Source organism: Acomys minous (assembly GCF_964271855.1).
Source record: "Acomys minous genome assembly, chromosome: 16".
Lineage (NCBI taxonomy): Eukaryota > Metazoa > Chordata > Mammalia > Rodentia > Muridae > Acomys > Acomys minous.
Genome location: NC_140498.1, coordinates 96725863 through 96745789, shown reverse-complemented (window position 1 = coordinate 96745789; position 19927 = coordinate 96725863). Strand labels below are relative to the sequence as shown.

The 19927-nt window shown below is 53.1% G+C and overlaps 1 long non-coding RNA gene across 1 annotated transcript; it reads right to left on the bottom strand.

Moving 5' to 3' along the window:
* Positions 1-8127: 8127 nt before the first annotated feature.
* LOC311585957 lies at positions 8128-19854 on the bottom strand. Its single transcript, XR_014775404.1, has 3 exons — positions 19520-19854; positions 10623-10774; positions 8128-8599 (listed from the first exon to the last, which is right to left on the bottom strand). It is a non-coding gene; the product is annotated as an uncharacterized lncRNA (long non-coding RNA).
* Positions 19855-19927: the final 73 nt, after the last annotated feature.

Sequence of the window (19927 nt, the reverse complement as noted above, 5' to 3'; positions counted from 1 at the left end):
TTCAAATACGATCATGCCCCCGCCCCCCCCCCACATCCCCAACCTAACTTTTGTTTGCCAGCAATGATTTAACCCAGGAACACATTACAGTTTTATGGATGAGAAGACAGAGTGTGAGCACCTGGGGTGAAGGCTGGTGAAGCTCAGGGAAGAGCAGGGAAGGCGGGGTGACAGCCTCTGCCTCCTCTCTCAGCTGCTAGGTGTCCCAGAAGTCAGCGGTTTAACCAATGTCTACAAGTGTCCTTTGTCAAAGACGAAGCAGACAGAGGTCTACCATGTGTGCTCTGTGCCCCAAGAGAGCCTATCTTGTGGAGGTCGTGGTGGTGGTGGTGGTGGTGGTGGTGGTGTGTGTGTGTGTGTGTGTAGAAACCTCATTACATGGAGGGAAACTGAGGCTGCCGACAGGTACAGCCAGGAGTGTCACTGTTGTTCCAAGTCCACTCCTACCCCAATCTACAAGATACCAGTCTTGTTTAGAACTTGGTTTTGTAAGACTTCCCACTTCGTGCCCCTTGACAGCCCAGGGGAGTCTTCCTGAGTTAGTTAGTTTCTTTCTTTCTTTCTTTCTTTCTTTCTTTCTTTCTTTCTTTCAAGACAGGGTTTCTCTGTGTAACAGCGCTGGCTGTCCTAAAACTCACTCTGTAGACCAGGCTGGCCTCACACTTACATAGATCTGCCTGCCTCTGCCTCTGGAGTGCTGGGATTAAAGGCGTGCGCCACCACCGCCCGGCCTGAGGTTTGTTTTATGAGACTCAGAGACCCTGAGTTTGCTGACTGCTCACATGGTTGAGCACTGGTGGGGCTGGAATTTGAACCAGGACTGTCAGGTCTCATAATTGACCCTCTCGCATGCTGCTCCTTCTGTCAGGAACAGTGGTCCCTCCCTGCCCTGCGCTCTCTCAGCCTGTAACGGGATAATGGACCTCCATGTCTGCTCCACTGGTGTTTGCCATGAGAACCTTTCTCCATCTGGCTCTCCCTCAGGGTTGGGGCTGGAAGCTCCTCTCTGCTGCCACCTCCAAGCCGCCTGAGCCGCCATTAGCAATGTGGACTCTCAGTGCTGGGGAAAGGACCACATCTAGCTCCTATGGAAGACTGTGTCCCTGGAGACACTTAGTGTGAAGCCTGGGACACAGTAGGCACTCAGAACACAGGCAGGCGGGGCTGGCGAGATGGTCTGGGGGCTAAGGAACAGTTCTGATCTTGCAGGTTCCCAGCACCCACATTGGGAGGCTCAGAACTCTAAAGAACTCGTGCTCCAGGGGGATCTGACACCCTCTTCTGGCCTCCTTGAGTACCTGCATCCACATGGCGTACCTCGACATACAAATAAACAGAACGGTAAAACAAACAGATAAACAAACCATAATGCAGGGAACGGAGAGATGGTTAAGCAGCTGGGAGCACTGGCTGCTCTTCCAGGGCACCTGGGTTTGGTTCCCAGCACCCACGTAACTCTGTAACGCTGTCCCTCATAACCCCAGTTCCAGAGGATCCGCTGCCCACTTCTTGCCCTCGTGGCACTGTACACATGTAGGCAAAACATCCACATGCATAAAATAAAAAAAAATGAAATATGAAAAAAAATCCCTATCCTACATACATGCATATGCACATATACACACACCACACATCTCAAACACGCACACACACATACATGCACACACATGCATACACTCACACACATACAAACACATACACGTGCACACTTGTGTTCACTAACTGCATTATGCACTTACAGTTTTTATTTGTTTTCAGTTTCTGTCATGTGACAAGGACTTGCCCAGGGTGGCTCCAACTGGCAATCCCTCAGCCTTAGCCTCCCACATGTGAGAGTTACTGCCATGTGCTATCCCTCTGGTTGCAGGATTCACAGGTGCACGCTGCCTGCTATGCCACCCAGCGCAGTGCCAGCTGCAGATCTTCTCTGCCCTTCAAGGTTGGGGCCAAGCCTTCTTATAGACTTTTTTATTTTTTGAGAAAAGGAAGAGGGAGAGAAGCTGTGTGCAGACTCTTTCCTGCCCTCCCCTGTGCACGCTGTCCCCCCACTTTGTTCTGTTTTATTATAAGCATTCACAGCAATTCAGGGACAGAATGGCCATTGTGGTTTCATTTTTGTCTCCCAGTCTTGGGCTCCCGGGCCTACCTGGGCAGCGACTTGTCTGTCTTCGGCACTACTATGTCTTTGGCACCGACTCCAGGGCCCGGCACAGGGACAGGCTCAGTTAATTCCTGATGAATACGGTTGGCGAGTTGCTCTTGGGCACCAAGATGCACTGTGTGACTCACAGGGTACACTTCTTTTTTGAATCTCAAGAGCTGCTCTGTGTTCCTAACTCACGTGCATAGGAGTAACCCAAGGCTCAGTGGCAATAGGGGGGCCTGTGTGGGGCCGGCACTTAGGCCAGGCATGTCGTCCACTGTAGCTTTCTCTGGGGACCAGCCTGGCCTACCCAAAGCTGTTGACATGGTCGTTGAGTGACTAATGTTTTTGGGACAGCGCTTTGACCGTCTGTGCCCCGACATTGTCCTGAGAGTACCAGGAAGGCATTGCCTGCTGTCCACTTGCACACTTTCTAGAACTCTCTTCTCTCTTGCTCTTTCGTAAACAGCCTCCCATTTTCCCCACTATCTTACGTTTTAAAAAATGAATTAATTGTTATTTTCATGGCTTCAGTTGTTTGGGCTTTTGAGCGCCCAGTACCCTTAATCACACCAGCAACACTGAGGGTGACCTGGCAAACTGTGGGGGTCATTAAGCACCCAGGGCAGGTGCATATTGTTGGACCAATGGCACGTAGGAGAAGAAGATGCTTGGTGCTCAAAAAGTTCACCAAGACGTGCTGGCCTGTGGCTGGGGGTCAGAGGGTCAGCGGGATGGAACCAACCATGCTGTGCCTGATGAGGGGAGGAAGGCAGAACGCATCCCAGCTCTGTCCCCGTCCACAGGCATTCCTCTGGACATCACCAATGGAAGCCAGGGGCCAACTGTGATGACCTGCGTGGGCCAGGTTGGACCAGAACTCACTGCCCACCCAGCTGACTGTAGCTTCCTGGCTTCCTGGTTCTCCTGAGGACCCTGACCTGCGTGTTGCCCCATCCAGACCGAGATGTTTCCTTCGCTGCAACACAGACACTCTATTCTGTGGTTGAATTGCATGCAGGGCAGGGGACAGGCTCGGCCCTTTGTGTGCATATGGGCAAGCCCGTGACTGTACATGTCAGGAAGTGTGTGTATGAGAGCACACACATGTGTGTGTGATGTAGCTTTGAGTGGCCATACATATTCAGTTGAATGCATGCCTGTACATGTAGGGTGTATGTGGCACACATGATGCATGCATGAGTATGTGTAATCGCTTTCAGTTCTCTCTGTGTTGGTGTGTGTGCAACTACGTTTGCTTCCTGTATACATGTGCACACATGTGTGTGTGAGGACAGGATGTGTGCAAATGTGCCTGTGAGTGTGTGCCTGTGGCTGCCCGGGAGGATGAGCCCTTGAGGGCTTGCGGGTCAGTCTGGTGACATGGTGTAAGGAGGGTAAAGAGATGCCTCGGTCTCATGGATGACAAAGGGCTTTTCCTCCCACTGTGCAGGGAACTCACCTTGGGCTGCTGTTGGGCGGGGCTGCCTTCTGTCAAGCCTCCTCTGGCTTCCACTTTCTGAGCCTCTTTTCCGTCACAGGCCCCTCCCCCTGACTCTCAGCCTCTCCCACCCAGTCTCCATTTACACCTGTCTCTCCTCATCCCTGTCTTCTGCCTCCTTCCTTTCTCTCTCCCCCTCCATTGGTTTTCTTCCCCTGAACATACACACACACACACACACACACACACACACACACACACAGAGACACACACATGCACGTGCGCACACAGGCACATGCACACTCTCACATACACATACAGACGCATACACACTCTCACACACATGCACACTCACATACACATACACACATATAAAGCACACACTCTCACACACACACATTCACACACACACGTGCACACATACACACGCATGCACGCACACCCATGCACACTCACACATACACACACACACACACACACACACACACACACACACACACACACACACTGTGGACTCTCAGAGACCACACCATACTTTCCCAGTGAGCATGGCATCAGAGGGAACCTGGCAGCCAGCCCTCAGGCACAGCTTCCTCATGCTCAGGTGACAGAGGAGGAGTTCAGTCTCCTGCAGCAGCTCTCTGTCCCTTGCCCTCTCCCCCGACTCCCACCCCCAGTCTGGGAACCTCTGCTGCCTTTTCCTGCCCATCCTCTGTCCCCCAGGGCCGGCCGGCCTCTGCTCTTGCTCGCAGTCCTGTGCGTGGCCCAGCTGCAGGTTAATGCATTTACCGCCGAGACCGGATGCAGAAGGGGAGGCCGCAGGTTAACCATTTATTACGGAGGCGGTTGGAGCGGGCGTGCTGCACGTGGGCACCAGCAAAGCTGCAATTTGGCACTCGAGCTGGGCTGGGAGGGATCGCTTCCCCAGAGGTGACCCTCGGCGGGAGATTGCATGTCACTGGTGAAGAATGGCGCACCGGCGTGATGGGTAGGCTGTCTGCCTCCCTGACCTCAATCGCCTCCCGCAGCGCGGCTGCCAGCATGGAGCTGACACAAAGCGCTTATGATTTCTACTGTGAAGCCGCGGGAGGATAATGAGGGACCAGGCCCTGACTGCCGGGATGGGGCCTGGCCTCCTGGGCCTGGAGCTCCTGTCTGAGTAGCCGCCCCTAGGAAGCCCAGGCAAGGGAGGGAGGTGTGGGGGGACAGTGTTCAATCAGGAAAGATGCAGGGCAAAGAAGAATGGCAGTGTGTTTGTCTGTGGGGACCGAAGGGGACAGGATGGCCCAAGGAGCACCCACTAAAGTGTCTGTGACCGCCCTGGGATGCTGTGGGCTCATCCACAAATGTCCTCCCGTATAACCGCCCATGGCCCGTCAGTGTACTTCCTGGTCAGTAAATAGGTAGGAGGGACATCGATTGTCACGCTCCCCCCAACCTCCTGCATGTCTGAGTTCCTTCTCCTACAAGGGATGTGATCGTGCCCCTGTCTCTGAAGGGATAAATAGCGGTCAGTCCTTTAGCTCCAACCGGGGAGCCTCGGTCATCAATACTCAGAGCAGCGCCCAGCGGGCCGGCCGTGTGCTAGGGGGTTGTTAGCACTGTCGGTACTGGCTTTCCCTCTGTAAGAACACCGACTGTTCGGGGCTAGAATGAAGCTGTGTGGCCGAACTCTAGCCGGCATGTGTGAGGCTCTGCGCTCATCCCCAGCCCTGCGGACAGCAAATGAAAGAAATGGTAGTCAGACCTCTAGCACAGATAGGAGCGGGGAGGTGACACCAGCGGTAGGCAGCTGCCATGTCTCCTTTCAAGCCATCAAACACATAGCCTACCTGCCCACGCTGGATATTTAAGTCACACCTGCTGAGCCCACAGTTGCCGGTGACCAGGTGACACAGTAGGTACTGAACAAATGGGCTCTCGGCCATCCTGGTTAGATATTCCCCTGGCTTGCTGGTCGGACTGCCTAGAATATTTGGCGAACGTCAAGTCAGGGACCTTGTCTCAAAAAAAATGTGGACAGTGTTCCTCTGGCCTCTGCATGCACACACGCCTGTGCGCATGTATTTGTGCACACACACACACACACACACATACATGTGCACGCTGTGTGTGTGTGTGTGTGTATGAGAGAGAGAGAGAGAGAGAGAGAGAGAGAGAGAGAGAGAGAGAGAGAGAGAGAGAATAGACACTCCTACTCTCCTTGCAGAGCCAGAGTGTGCCTAGAATCTAAAGCATTTGTGGCTGATCTAGGCGAGAACATAAACTGCAAAGCCACAGATGCCGCTGGGGTTGCAGGAATCTCGGACTCTTGAAAAGTCCTGTGCTCAGCAGGCTGCCCAGGAGACTGAGCATTAAGTTGTGATAAGCTATGGGGTGTCTTCTGGGCTCCATCCTGAAGTTCCTCCCAAGGAGCCTAGACTTTGCGCATGCTCTTTCTTGTTTGGGGGACTCATAGGCAGATGGGCAGGGGTGGGCACAGCTCCTCCACGGGCTGAGGATCCATGGGGGTTGGAGGTCGGGAGTCGGGGGAGCTGACTGGGATGTGTGCTTAGCACGCTCACAGGTGAGAGGAAGGTCAGGGTCCCAGCTGTGTGGACGCGTTGTGCCTGAGATCTGCCATTATGTCTCTTGTGGGACATGGAAATGGGAGGAGTCTATGCACACCTGTATCTGAAACCCTTCCAAACACTGGACGAAAGGAGCTGCAGGCCTGCCTCTCACCACTGAGAACCGCCTTTGGTGGTTACCATGGGATCAGGCCTTGAGAGGAGTCAAGGGAACAAAGTGTTGGAGAAGAAGACTGACACGCACCCCATCACCCTTGTTGGAGACCAGAGGAGAACCTTGCAGATAGATCCTAGTAAACACCAAAGGTCAGTAACCTTTAGGGCCCCTGTCCCAGGGAGCAGGAAGCTGGGGTGTTGACACACCCAAGAGTCTGGGTTGGCTCCTCTCCAGGGCAGGTTAAGTGCTTGGAAGCCCCAACCTTCCCTGCGTAGCTTTAGAACAATTCCCAAGACTGCGTGGAGGCTTCAGTGAGAATATTTATTCCCCTTACAGGCTTATGTGCTTGAATACTTGGTCCCAAATTGGCAGCCTATCCAGAAAGGATTATTGTAGCCTTGTTGGAGGAGGTGTGTCACTGGGGGCAGGCTCTGAGTTTTCAAAGGATTCATGTCATTTCGGCCTCTCTTTTTGCCTCCCTGCTTGCAGGCTAAGGTGTGCGGTCCCAGCTGTCCCTTTGCAGTGCCATCATGGGCTCTAGCTCTCCGAAACTATAAGCCAGTTAAACACTTTCTGTTGTAAGATTCCTTGCTCATAATCACAGCCATAGAAACTAATACGGCTGAGCAGAGAGATCCAGTGAGGCTCTGGGAATGCGTGCCACTCTCAGTAGAGTTGTGGGGACGGCCTCCCTCAGTCTACAGAACCTTTTGCCCATGGGACCTTCTAAGCTGTATAAAATGTCTCTTCATGGGTATTGTGTACAATCTCCACACCAATGCCGTGCTTTATTCATGTGTATCCAACACATCCCTGTTTTCTAGTGATGTATGCCATGAGGAGAAACTGGATCTCATCAGACTTTGTATTTCCGGGAGGGGGCGGGGGAGAAAGAAAGAAAGAAAGAAAGAAAGAAAGAAAGAAAGAAAGAAAGAAAGAAAGAAAAGTGAAGGGCGGTAGAGAGGCCCATGGATTTAGCTGTGTAGGGTACCTGCACCTGACTGGCAGCTAGCCTCACTGGCACAGGGACACCCACATCTCAGCCCAGTCCCATTGCAGGATCAGGAGTCATGACAACCAAGCCACTCCCTTGTTGAAATTGAGTCTTAGCCCACTGTGGCTGGGAACGGATGAGTCTGAGCTCATTCATGGCGAGGACTGCCAGGAGGCAGAGGCGCCACTGTGTCTCAACAGTTCAGTGTCAGCATAGTTTCTGGCTGGGTCCCCTTCCTGTTGACACCTGCTGTGAGGGTAGATGCTGAGATCACTCGTAGCTCATAGGTGGTCCTCAGTCACTTGAGTGTGAGACAGAAATGGAATCTTAGGCCCAAGGCTCTGCTGAGGCAATGAGTTTTGGATCCAGAGCCTTGGCTACATGGCCTAGGAGATAGGAGGTGGTCACTTCCTGTACAGACAGGAAGTGGAGAGACTAGTACAGGGAAGCCATCTTTTCAGACTGTGGTGGCATGTGGGTTTGAGGAAGTTCCAGTAGTTTGCATTTTGAGATGCGAAGAAGGACAAATATGTTGTCCTTTACTTAGACGAGTCCAGAGAGCTGTTGGAGGCGGCCATGCTGTGGAGACAGGCATGCACAGCCATGCATAGCTTTTTGTGTGGGTGTTGGGGATGGGAACTCAGTGTTCAGGCTTGCACAGCAAGCCTGCCTATCCACCGTGAAGAATCTCCCTGGCCCGGGGAAAAGCACTTTCTTGTCTTCTAGTGTTGGAAGAAGTTTCAGAGCGAGGAAAACAAGACAGAGCACCTAGAAGCAGTCGTGTCTTCTTTTTTTAATGTCTTTTTAAAAATTCATCCAGCACTTGGGAGGCAGAGGCAGGTGGATCTCTGAGTTCGAGGCCAGCCTGGTCTACAGAATGAGTTTCAGGACAGGCAAGGATACATAGAGACCCTGTCTTAGATTTCAACAACAGTAACAACAAAAACAAACAGACAAATAAACAAAGGGGAAAAAAGATAGAAAAGGCAGGGGCTGACACTGTGTGTGTTGGAGATAAGCGGCAGCTTCATACACAGGGGGCTATGGGTTCCATCCCAGCACCTCACAAAGGCCCTGCTTCTAAAAGACCCAGTGCTTCCATGGAGTCCCAGAGAGCCAAGCCTTTAACATGTGGGCCTCTGGAGGTCTTTCTTCCACAGCACAGCAGGAAGTTGTAGGACCTTCAGTATCCCCAGCCTAGTACAGAGCCTGGTGCCTTGAAGCTGCTCAATGAGGAGATCTTTTGAACAATTTTCTGATAGGTGATGGGACAGATTCCAGCTTCTTAGCAGTGCTTCGTGCAAGCAGAGAAAAGAGAAACTGAGGCAGTGATGGCAACACATGGTCAAACCCTTTCTTAATCAACCTAGCAAAGGTCGCCTCTAACCTGCCTGTGGAGCATGGCGGCTGTCACAGCATGTGACTCCTACTGGGGCCATGCCTCTGGACACTGACACTGTGGGGCCTGAAGGTTTACAGGACTGAATCAGTGCCCACTCCCTGACTGGGATAGGCCCGCAGTGGCAGCTCCCAATTCTGTGTGACCCTGAATGCTTGAGACTGTAGAGAATAAGTCACCCAGCCCAGATGTGGGGCCAGGAACAGACGTTTATAGCAAGGGCAGCCCTGGCTCTGCTGTAGCTGTAGCTGGCTGGAGCTCCAGCTTGAGCATCTAGATAGTACCAGTAGGACTCAAGTACACGCCCATCTCCAGGCCTCTTTGCTGGGGGGCACACAGTATGTCTGCACGCAATTAGACTTGTTTTACATTGTTTCAAAATAAGTTCTCATAAGTAGACCAGGCTGACCTAGAACTTGGAATTCTCCTGCCACAGGCACAGGTATGTGCCATCACAGCCAGCTTGGCCATCATCCTAGTTTTCCTTCTGTTGTTGTGATAAACATTGCAATCATAAGCAATTCAGGGAGGAAAGGGATTAGCTTACCCACCCTGGTCATAGCCCATCACGGAAAGGACTTAGGGCAGGTTTGCAAGGCAGGAACCTGGAGGTGAGGACCTGGAGGAGGGAACCTGGGGGGAGGGAGCCTGGAGGAGGGAACCTGGAGGACAGGAACCTGGGGGACAGGAACCTGGGGGACAGGAACCTGGGAGACAGGAACCTGGGGGACAGGAACCTGGGGGACAGGAACCTGGGGGACAGGAACCTGGGGGACAGGAACCTGGGAGACAGGAACCTGGAGGTGGGGACCTGGAGGAGGGAACCTGGAGGTGGGGACCTGGAGGAGGGAACCTGAAGGTGGGGACCTGGAGGAGGGAACCGGGAGGAGGGAACCTGGAGGACAGGAACCTGGAGGCAGGGATTGAAGCAGTAGCCATATTGGCTCACTCAGCCAACCAGGACCACCTGCCCAGGGGTGGCGCCACCCGCAGTGGGCTGGGACCTCCTATGTCAACCACCAGTCAAGGAAACGCCCCACAGAGATGGTCACACACATCGATCTGATGGAGACAAGTCCTCGCCTGAGCCTCCTCCTCCCAGTTGACAAAAATACCAGCACAGCCTTCATCAAGGTGCTTTCTTGGTTCCCCCTCTTGTGTGTGTGTGTGCCTCTGTGTGTGTGTGCATGTGTGTGTGTGTGCATGTGTGTTTGTGTGCATGTGTATGCATGCCTGTGTGTGTGCATGGATGTTTGTGCGTCTCTCTCTCTCTCTCTCTCTCTCTCTCTCTCTCTCTCTCTCTCTCTCTGTGTGTGTGTGTGTGTGTGTGTGTGTGTGTGTGACTACATGCACGTACATAGAGGTCCAAGGAGCTTGTCAGCCTTCCTGTAGCATTTCTGCCCTCTTATTCCCTTAAGCGAGGCTTTCACTGAACCTGAAGCTATTTTGGCCAGGCTCGAGGCCAGAGAGTCCCCACAACTCCTCACTGCTCCCCAACATTAGGATTATAAAATATGTGCGGCCATGTCCAGTTTCACATGAGGACTGGGGATTCGAACTCATGTTCTCATGTTTGCACAGCAAATGCTCGTACTCACTGAGCCGTCTCCCTCGTCTTTGGACTGGAAGCACACCTGGGATCCGCTCATCTGGAGATGCCCAGGATCCTTTCTTCTGTGGCTCCCTGCAGCTAGGGACGGGTCCTGTAACTAACTGGCTGCCACTGCTTTCACATCAATGTCCTGACCTGCCCCACCCTGCCCCAGGGCCAACCATGTGCGCACTGAGCAGATAGATGCCCAGTCCCCTTCAGTAGCCTGGAAGCCAGTGTGCTGCCAATGCATCCGGGTCACAGACAAGCCTCCAGGGAGCTCTCGTCAGGACTGGGGACTCTGTGGCTAATTCCACAGACACTCACGTCCCGCCCCCCACGCTGGATTTCCATTTACTTCCTTCGTCAGACAGGCTTGGGGATCTGTTTGGCTGAAAGTCAGTTGGAAGCCTCATCACCCACCTTCTTCATCAGGGCGGAAGACAAATGGCCCGGATGCTCACAGGGAGGCGGCGTGGCTGTGGGAGGAGCGGGAGACAACCTTGCGTGGAGACCGTGAACTTCTCAAGAATATGACAGTGGAGCCAGACCTGAACATGGGGAGCTCAGGCTGTGGGTTTGGGGGTGAGGCCCCAGGTGCCCTCTAGTTTCTAGCCCTTTCCTGAATCTACCCCTCAAAGAGCAAGTAAACCCAAAGGTGAGGGGGCCCTCATCTCTCACAGCCCGGAACATCCCAGAACAAGATAGGTTACCACCACGCTCGAAGAGGTGACTTCTGATGTGAAAGAGAACATTCAGGAATGGTAAGCGAATCTTCCGTCTAAGCTAGTCCCTGCTACTTGGGACTGTGTGGCCTCAGGAGAATCGTAGGGTGCCTCTAACCATGCTTTCTTCTTTTTGAGAAAGCGGGAGGGATTGGGGCTGTGGCAGTGTGGCGGCCTTGTGAAAACGGTGGCATCTGGTATGGTTGGGTCCAGCCAGAGATGTTATAAAGCAGGAGACGAAGGTGGGTCTTCCCTATGATCCCCTCAGTCCTGGTTAGACATTTTTCAACTTGCTACAAGCCAGGGGTCATCTGGGAAGAGGGAGCTTCGCCTGAGAAAAGGCCTCCATCCATTTATCAGATTGGTCTGTAGGTAAGTTTAATGAACTTTATGTACTAATGATTGATTGGAGGGAGACAGCCTCTTGTGGGTAGTGCCATCCCTGGGAAGGTAGGCTGTATAAAGCAGGCTGAGCAACCCATGGGGAGCAAGCCAGTGAGCAGCACCCCTCCACGGCCTCCGCATCAGCTCCTGCCTCTGCGTTCCTGCCCTGGCTTCTCTTCATGATGCATTGTAAGCCAGATAAACCCTTTCCACCTCCCAGTTTCTCCTGTCCATGGTGTTTGCAACAGTAACAGGCACCTAAGATGCCTGGGTAGAGGGGAATACAGGCAGGCGCAGCTGAGGGGCCTGTGCACCGGTCCCGCCCCTTGCAACCTCGCCTGGCCCATCTCTATCTCCACAAGGGAGCTTCTGGCCTCTCCTCCTGCCCCTTCCTGTGTCTTCCCGTCCCTGTCTTCCTACAAGTACACTAACTGTGGGACCGGAGCTCACCCGATCAGTGTGACCTCACCTTACTTAATCACGTGGGTAAAGACCCTGGTTTTGAATAAGATCGCACACTGAGGTTCTGCAGCGGTGTGCTAGGCACCGACGGTCAGTTCTGGGGCTGACCTGGAGCAAATCACTCTCCCTAGAGACTGTGGAAATGCTCTCAGCAACTGTGCTATAGGTGATCAGTGCTCTGATCATTTGCATATGGTAACCCCATTTCATGGACGGCAAAGCTGAACTGGAGGCCATGGTTTGCCATATCCAAGGCCCCCAGATCCAGCCCTGCCCCGGGGTCCTGGCTCTCAGGCCTCACTACCACTCAGCTGGGGTGGGCAGAAGCAGGGGACAGTCATCAATGTCACCCTGAGCCACTGGAGGGAGGACCCTTCCACTCAGGCAGGCACCACTCCTGTGGCTGCCTCTGCCCTGCACAGGCCGCAGCAAGTAAACAGTCTGAAACCCATTCTCATTAGGCTAATTTACGAATAAATTACCATATTCAATGGCCTTATTTTTACTGCTCGTTAACAGGCCTATGATAGGATGATAATTACGGGATTTTAAGTGGCTAATGGCAGCTGGGGCGTCAAAAGCAGTTTTCCCTGAATCTGTTTATGGCAGCGAAGGTGACGGGAGGGGGGGGGGGACATGGAAATGTTGAAGCCACACTTTGTGGGGGGGAAACCCCCCTGCTTTAATTGTTGAGTATTTATTAGAGAGGAGGGAGTCTGTAATTTGAAAAAATGAAACTCTGAAAAACAAAGGAAATTAATTAGTCTTCCCTGGTGCCGTGACCTTCAGGGAGATGACGACAGACAGGCGTCCCGAAGGCTCACAGTCCCTCTGCAGGGCAAGAGTGGCCTCTGAACTTAGGCTTGCCAGCATTTGGTAAGTCTAAGAGTGGACCGTGTATGTGGCTGCAGAGCCTCCTCCTGGGGCTCCCAGCACCCGGCAGGGCTGACAGGGCAGCAGAGTCCGCCTCATCGTCTGCCCTGACTGCCATCAGACACCAGGGCCCCGGCTGAACGGTCCATGCCACACCCACTCCTTGCTCTTACACAGGGCCAGCTCCTTACAGACTGGGATCTCACTGAGGTTCTCCTGTGTAGCCATTTTTCTTTAGCTGTGAGACAGTCACCCCACGGGCTTGACTCTTATCACCACGTCCATTTTTGTGGAGGTAGAAACCGAGACACAGAGAGGGTAAGTAGCTTTGAGAGTGTCACACAGCCCGGGCTGCTCTGTGTCTCTGCAGCAGGCCCCGCAAAACAAACCACCCTCATTTTCTCCTTCTTCTCATCAAATGCACAGCAAGTGAACCCACGTTACAGGGGATGGATTTGGGGGGCGGTGTGTTCAGACAAGGCGAGCGACCCAGTTGGGTAAGCGTCTCAGCTCCAAGGCTCGTCTAAGTGGCTTAAAAATGTGAGGATGGTGGTCTGGGGACAGTTTAGGGAGGGACATCTTGACAGGCAGTTAGAGACCCTGTGCCAGGTTCTAGGGGCCTTTGTCCTACCTACCTGCTTGCCTTCCTTCCAGACAGCCCCTCACCCTCATCCCCACCCCTCCTGGGCCTCCGGTTTTTAGTATGCAGCTCTCGGAAAACAAGCGACCAGCAGCTGACAGTGGGAATAAATATCGCGCGACGTTGGTTAGCATTTGATCCCAGCTGGGGCTCCGGGAGCTGAAGTCTCGGAATGTCTTGGCAGTTTTTAATGCTGAATAATTTGATTAGATCAGTGGCTGAGCTGCTGTTCCTGGTGAGATAAACCCTCCCTCATTCCAGGGGACCTGGGGGGGGGACCACAGCCCCCACGCCCTCCCTCCTAGCTGGCTAGCTGTGACTCTATGCCCCCAGCCCCGGCCCATGTACTCCGTCTCCTCCCCTCTCTCCACCTCTCTCTCCCTGAGCTCTCAGTTATTTCTCCCTCCCTTCCCACACGAGGTCTATCTCTTCTTCTTAGGGATTTTTAAAATCTCTCCCACTTCAGTTCCCACACTTGTCTGCCCCAGCGTCTGATGAAGTGAAGACAACCCCACAGGTTATATATGGGGGGGCAATGAGTAGAGGAGTGACAGGGCCACCAGGCTCCCCCTTCTCCTCTTGGCCCTTTGCCTCAACCTCCAGAACCTTCTGGGTCCTTCCACCACTTTCCATCAGCCAGGGGCCAATTTTCCAGTCCTCGGGGTGAATCTTCCTGGGCCTTCCTTCCTTGCTACCCGCTAGTTCCAAATTTGGAAGCAGTGTTTCTCTTAGAAGGAATGGAACCTCCACTGAGGCCAGGAGCCGTGTCTTTGGGTAGAGGAGGCACTGAGGAGAGGGAGAGAGCATTCGGGACACCAGGAAGGAAAGGCAGACATATCAAGCTCTTCCCTGCCTCAGAGGGGAGGAGAGCGGCACACACACCAGCTTTCGTGTGACTAGATGAAGCCAACATGGTTCCATCCGCACATCTGTCCCATTTCATCTCCTCTCACTTCCTCCTTCTCTCACTCACTACCCACTTCCTTCATGTTCCTCCTCCTCCTCTTCCTCCTCCTCCTCTTCCTCCTCCTCCTCTTCCTCCTCCTCTTCCTCCTCCTCCTCTTCCTCCTCCTCCTCTTCCTCCTCCTCTTCCTCCTCCTCCTCTTCCTCCTCCTCCTCTTCCTCCTCCTCTTCCTCCTCCTCCTCTTCCTCCTCCTCTTCCTCCTCCTCCTCTTCCTCCTCCTCCTCTTCCTCCTCCTCTTCCTCCTCCTCCTCTTCTTCCTCCTCTTCCTCCTCTTCCTCTTCCTCCTCCTCCTCTTCTCCCCGTCCACAAAGCCATCATCCATGGGGACATGGTCCCTTTGTTCTCTCCTTCCCCTCTTCCTTCTCCCAGCAATCAGCTCTTAAGCACCCAGAAGTCCTGTGTGGTCTACAAAACAGCGCCCCCACCTCCACCTGCCGTCTGTGGCTGCTCTATGAGAGACAGATAACAAGTGCACCAGTAAGAAATGCACACTGTGTTGCACTGGTGCAGCAGCCAGAGAGAACAGTGAAGGAAGAATGTAAATTAAAAAAAAACAAACCAAAAAACCAACAACAACCGAGTGTGGGTGGCTGAGGGACGGGAGGAGCACTTCAGGGCAGGTCTGAGACAGGCCCCTGGCCGATGATGACATTTCTGCTGCCTCCATACTGGCAACAGATCTGCAAAGCTTGTGATTACAGAACTTGTCAGGACCTTTGGAGCGTGGCCTTGTCCTAGGCTGTGGGCCATGGGAAAAGAGTGACAATCTGGAGGACCAGCTCCCCATGGCATACACAGGAGCCTGGGCTGGCAGCTCGGAGTTCCCTGCGAGGCTTGAGACAGCTTGAAATGGGATGCTCTCAGACCTCAAGAGCCAACGGCAGAACCTGTCTCCCTGGCCTGGGATGACCTGCAGCTGTCCCATGCACCTCTCCCTGGGGTGCCATGGCCTCCTTACTGCTTTGCAGGGTTCTCATAGGTGAGGTGTGGGACTGGCTGCCGCTGACAGCAGAGGCCCCACTGTCCTGTGGGCATCCCTCAACATCCCTTCCCTTCTCTCACGTGCTCCAATGGACACCTGGCCTCCAGAGACAGTCCCTCTGTCCTAGGTTCTCTGCGGTCTCTGTGGCTTCAGCCCTACTTCCAGTTAAGATGTGGCCTGGGTCTACCAGAAACTGGCCCAACTCTGTGTGTCTTGGTGCCTCCCCCACCCCACCCCAGCCCCCCACCCCCCACCCCCGCCAGCCAGCAGCCTCCCCTCAGAGCTTGACAGGACAGCGGGAAGCCAAGCTTAGACTTATTTTAAAATTCTGGGTTCTTTCTTCCTTCCTTCCTTTCTTTCTTTCTTTTTCTTTCTTTCTCTCTCTCTCTCCTTCCTTCCTTTCTTTCTCTCTCTCTCTCTCTCTCTCTCTCTCTCTCTTTCTTTCTTTTTCTTCTTCTATTTGTTTGTGACAAAGCCTTACTCATATAGTCAGGCTAGTTTTTAATCCCCAATGCATTGAGGATAACTATGAATCTTGAATCCTTGAAGCACTCAATTAATTAAATGTTTTTGGTTTTTCGAGACAGGGTCTCTCTGTGTAGCCTTGGCTGTCCTGGACTCACTTTGCAGACCAGGCTGGCCTTGAACCCACAGAGATGCTCCTGCCCCTGGATCCCCAAGTGCTGGGACTCCAGGCGAGTTGCTGTGGTCCTGGTGTCCCTATTGGACACCTGCTGTGGTCCTATTCACAGCAATAGGTCGTTAGCTAAGACTGTGTCCCACATAGCCTTGGTGTGTGAGGTGTGAGTTCTTCGGTTGGTGACCCTGTTTTGGGAGGGTTAGAGGGCATGGCATTTCCAGAGGAAGCATGTCACTGAAGGCCAACTTCGCAGTTTCAAAAGCCCACAGCATTCCCAGTTTCCTTGCTGTGCTTCCTGCTTGCAGTTCAGGATTTGAACTCCACCCACCGCGTCTGCCATTACCATAGTGATGATGATGCACTCCTATCCCTCAGGAGCCTAAATAAACTCCTCCTTCTGTAGGCTGCCTTGTCCGTGTGTTTCATCACAGCAACAGACAGGAACCAATACACACGTGCATAAAACACTGAGCCGCACTAACCCGCGCCCACTGCCTTAGGAGCTCAGTAGCTATTGAATCTGTACACACAGATTCTAACCTAATCTCGGGAAGGCTGGTTGACATTCAGGGGAACTGCCAACTGCTGAACTCCTACTCACCCCACAAAGCCTCATTCACAATGCCCTCCTTTAAGGAAGTCTCTCTACTTAGCAGACCTGGAGGGAAGGCAGTGGGCCCTTTCTTTCTTGTCCTGAAGTGTCAGTCCAGGCCCAGGCTGGGAAACTGGGTACCGTTTCTCCCCCTTATATTAGACTGGGTGTTTCTGCAAGGCTGCTGCCCTCTGACCTGCAGTTCCTCAGAGAGTAACCTGTGTCCACCAGCTGCTCAGTTGTTCCAGTGGGAAGACGGAAGAGGGGGAGAGAGGAACAAACCCACTCCCTTTATTCAAGTGAGGACGTGGGGAAGACGTGTGGTTCCGAGCTATAAACGGACTCATATTTTTAAATGCACTGGGTGGGGTGGCGGGGGGAGGGAGGGTTCTATTTAAAGGAGCCTTGATGTGAAGCCTTTTTATAAAATAAAGACATCTTGAGTGTATGAACAGTTGCCCCTTGACTTATCTGTTTATAAATGAAGATGTTTAAGGATCACAAAGACTGATACTTTAAATTTTTTTTCATTTGATAAATATTTGTCAAGTGCACACTCAATGTCAGGCTGTGTGTTGGGTGTGGGCAGGGCAGTGGCTGGACCTGTTCTCCCAGAGCCTGAGGGCCATGTGGGCCCAGCAGCTCAGTTAGAGTCTGCACCCCCGTGCCCCCCCACACCCATCCCCCCGGCCATCAGCTGTGTGTTCCTCAACGGCTTTGTTCCTGTCTCTGAACTTCAACTGCCTGAACCAACTGTGACAAAACCATCCGTCTCCAAGTGGCCATGAAAGTGTAGTGGGAAGGTGTTTCTCGGGTGTTCTGGAAACATCCACTTCCATCATGGGAAGGCCTCTTGTAAAGGACTCTGCATGGGGTGTGCACCCCAGACAACCTCAAAGTGGCTTTGCCTCACCCCAACAAGAGGGACCCGTGCAGCCCGCTGCTCATCCGCAAAGTGATACAAAATTACCTGTGTATGTAACAATGACGTTAGAGTCAAAACTCCAGGTATCATAGATGTTTGAGGTCATTTAAAGCAAAGCTAGTGGCTGGGATAATGTCTCTGCAAAGCCGCTGTCCTCCTGGAAGAAGGTGGTGTCCTGCGCCCAGACCCTTCATCTTCTATTCGGGACAGTCACGGGAGTGCAGGTTGAGCTGAGTATGGGAGACAAGGAGGCCCCCAGGCTGGCAGGGAGGGTAGCTTAGTGGGTAGAGTGGGTGCACAGTAACAAGAAGCCCCCAGTTTGAGTCCTGGCCCCATATAAACTGTCCAGTGGCGCCCATTTGTAACACTAGCACTCAAAACGTGAAGGCAGAAGTTCAAGGCCGTCGTGAGCTAGAAGCCTTTCTCGGGGAAACCAGAGGACAGAGGGCACAGGCTGGCACCCTAATGTCTCATGTCCTCACAGCGCCCACAGGCAGCTCCACTCACAGTCTTGGAAAACAGAACAGGGAAAGTGTTAGCCTGTGCAGCCCTTGTCCCCGAGCTACTGGGTGGACTAAGGGTCTCAAGGTTTCTCAAGGTCATCGTCTCCAGTACTGCTCTCTGGAGCGTGGACACTTAGCTCTCATCTGTCTGTTTCTGCTGAACCCTCCTGACCTAGCCTGGACCCAGGCCCCCGGTGCGCTCCCCTCTGTGATTTGATAAACAAACAAAGCATTTATTGCTCCCCACTTGTACACGTCACCAGACTTCGGCTCCTGCCGTCTCGGATGGAGTCATCCTTTTAAGAAGGCTCTGCTGTCACCCTATTTTACAGGTGCCTAAGCTGAGCCACAGAATGCTCACCTTTGGCCAAGGTCACTCACAGATAGTGGCCATGAGTGACTCACAGTGCCCTGCCACGGCCTCTCGGGAACACACGGCTGCACCTTTGGACCTCTCACCTTGGTCCCTACCCTCTGCCGTTCCTCTTTGGTTCACACAGCCAAAATGCCTTCTGATGCTTTCAACAAAGACAGTGGGCTCAGCCTTGTGCCTTCCCAGCAACCACAAAGAGCAGGCAGGACGTGTCATTGGGGAGGTAAATTTAGCCCATGACCAAATTTGGGCAAGGCTGCTGTTGGTAGGGCCCAAGAGGGGTTTAGAGTCTGGCCCGAGGTCTCCCAACCATCAGGTCACTCGGGAAGAACGAAAACAATTAGCGTTTTGAGCGCCTGCCATCTGAGCTCCTTCAATCCCGTGGTTAAAACCCGACTCAGCCAGCAATGCTAGAGACCAGCTCAGGAGCTGAACAGGGGCGCAGTGCTTCCGGGTTTTGTTTTTATTGGGGGGGGGGGATGATTGCTTCTTTTGCTGCACTGCTTTTTGCTCAGACGCTCCATCCCAGAAAGGGTTACAACTCGGAGGCAAAGCTTTACCGTAAGCACAAAGAGCTAATATTGGCAGATTGGGGTTTCTGTGAATATTCATTGTAATCTGCGACTTGGTGAGCTGGGATCGCTCCCTCCTGCAAGCTGCACACTTATAACTTGTGAATTCATAAATATTTACGAATTCACACAGTCATCACCGATAAATTATTTCATCTGACAGTTCCACACAAGCTCTGCCTGGCTTTGTGCGAGTCTGATCAAATCTCGCGCAAACTCTCGGGTGACAAGCGCTGATGGGGCACGGCTCAAACCAGCACCAGGTTCCACAGATCCGAATGGGTCACTAACGGGGACTTACAAGGACCTGGGTGAGCGAGCTGTGTTGCGCGGGGGGCTGCCAGATGCTCCCTGCAACTGTACATGTATTTATAGTCCTGACTCTTTGAATGTGTGGGAGACACAGACAGGGACACGAGCTGTGGAGAGAGAGGCACGTGTGCAGGGTACCTCCTTGCAACCTGGTGGTAGCAATTCACCTGGCTTTGCACACCTGGTGTAATAAAAATGATGGTGGCCATACTGAACCCCATAGCCCAGGGCCCCCTCCAGAAAGTTCTCTTCTTTCCTTATTTAACAAAATACTCACCCACTCTGAGTGTCCCGTGCTTGGGCGACTTTGAGAGTTTTTCTTCTCTTTCATGTAAAGCCACTGGAGGCGTTTCTGGGTGTGCTGTGGCTCCCCCAACCCTGGTTCACCCACTGGATCTGCTTGGCACTCCCTCTGTATCCTCCTGCAAAGACAAGACAGGCACTCCTCGCCCTGCTTGTTCGGTGCTCACCCTGGTGTTTGAGAGTTTGTAAGAATCATGGGTGAGTTTCTGAGTGCCGGCATGACACCAACATGGGGCGCTGTGGGCTGAGGACAAAGGCCACCCCAGCCCACGATGCTCCTTGGCCTGCCTGTTCCAGTCTACACTCTCACTTCTGTGCCCTGTCTCTGAAATGTCCTTCCTTCCACAGAAACATGCCCCCTGGGGAATGGCCACCTCCCAAG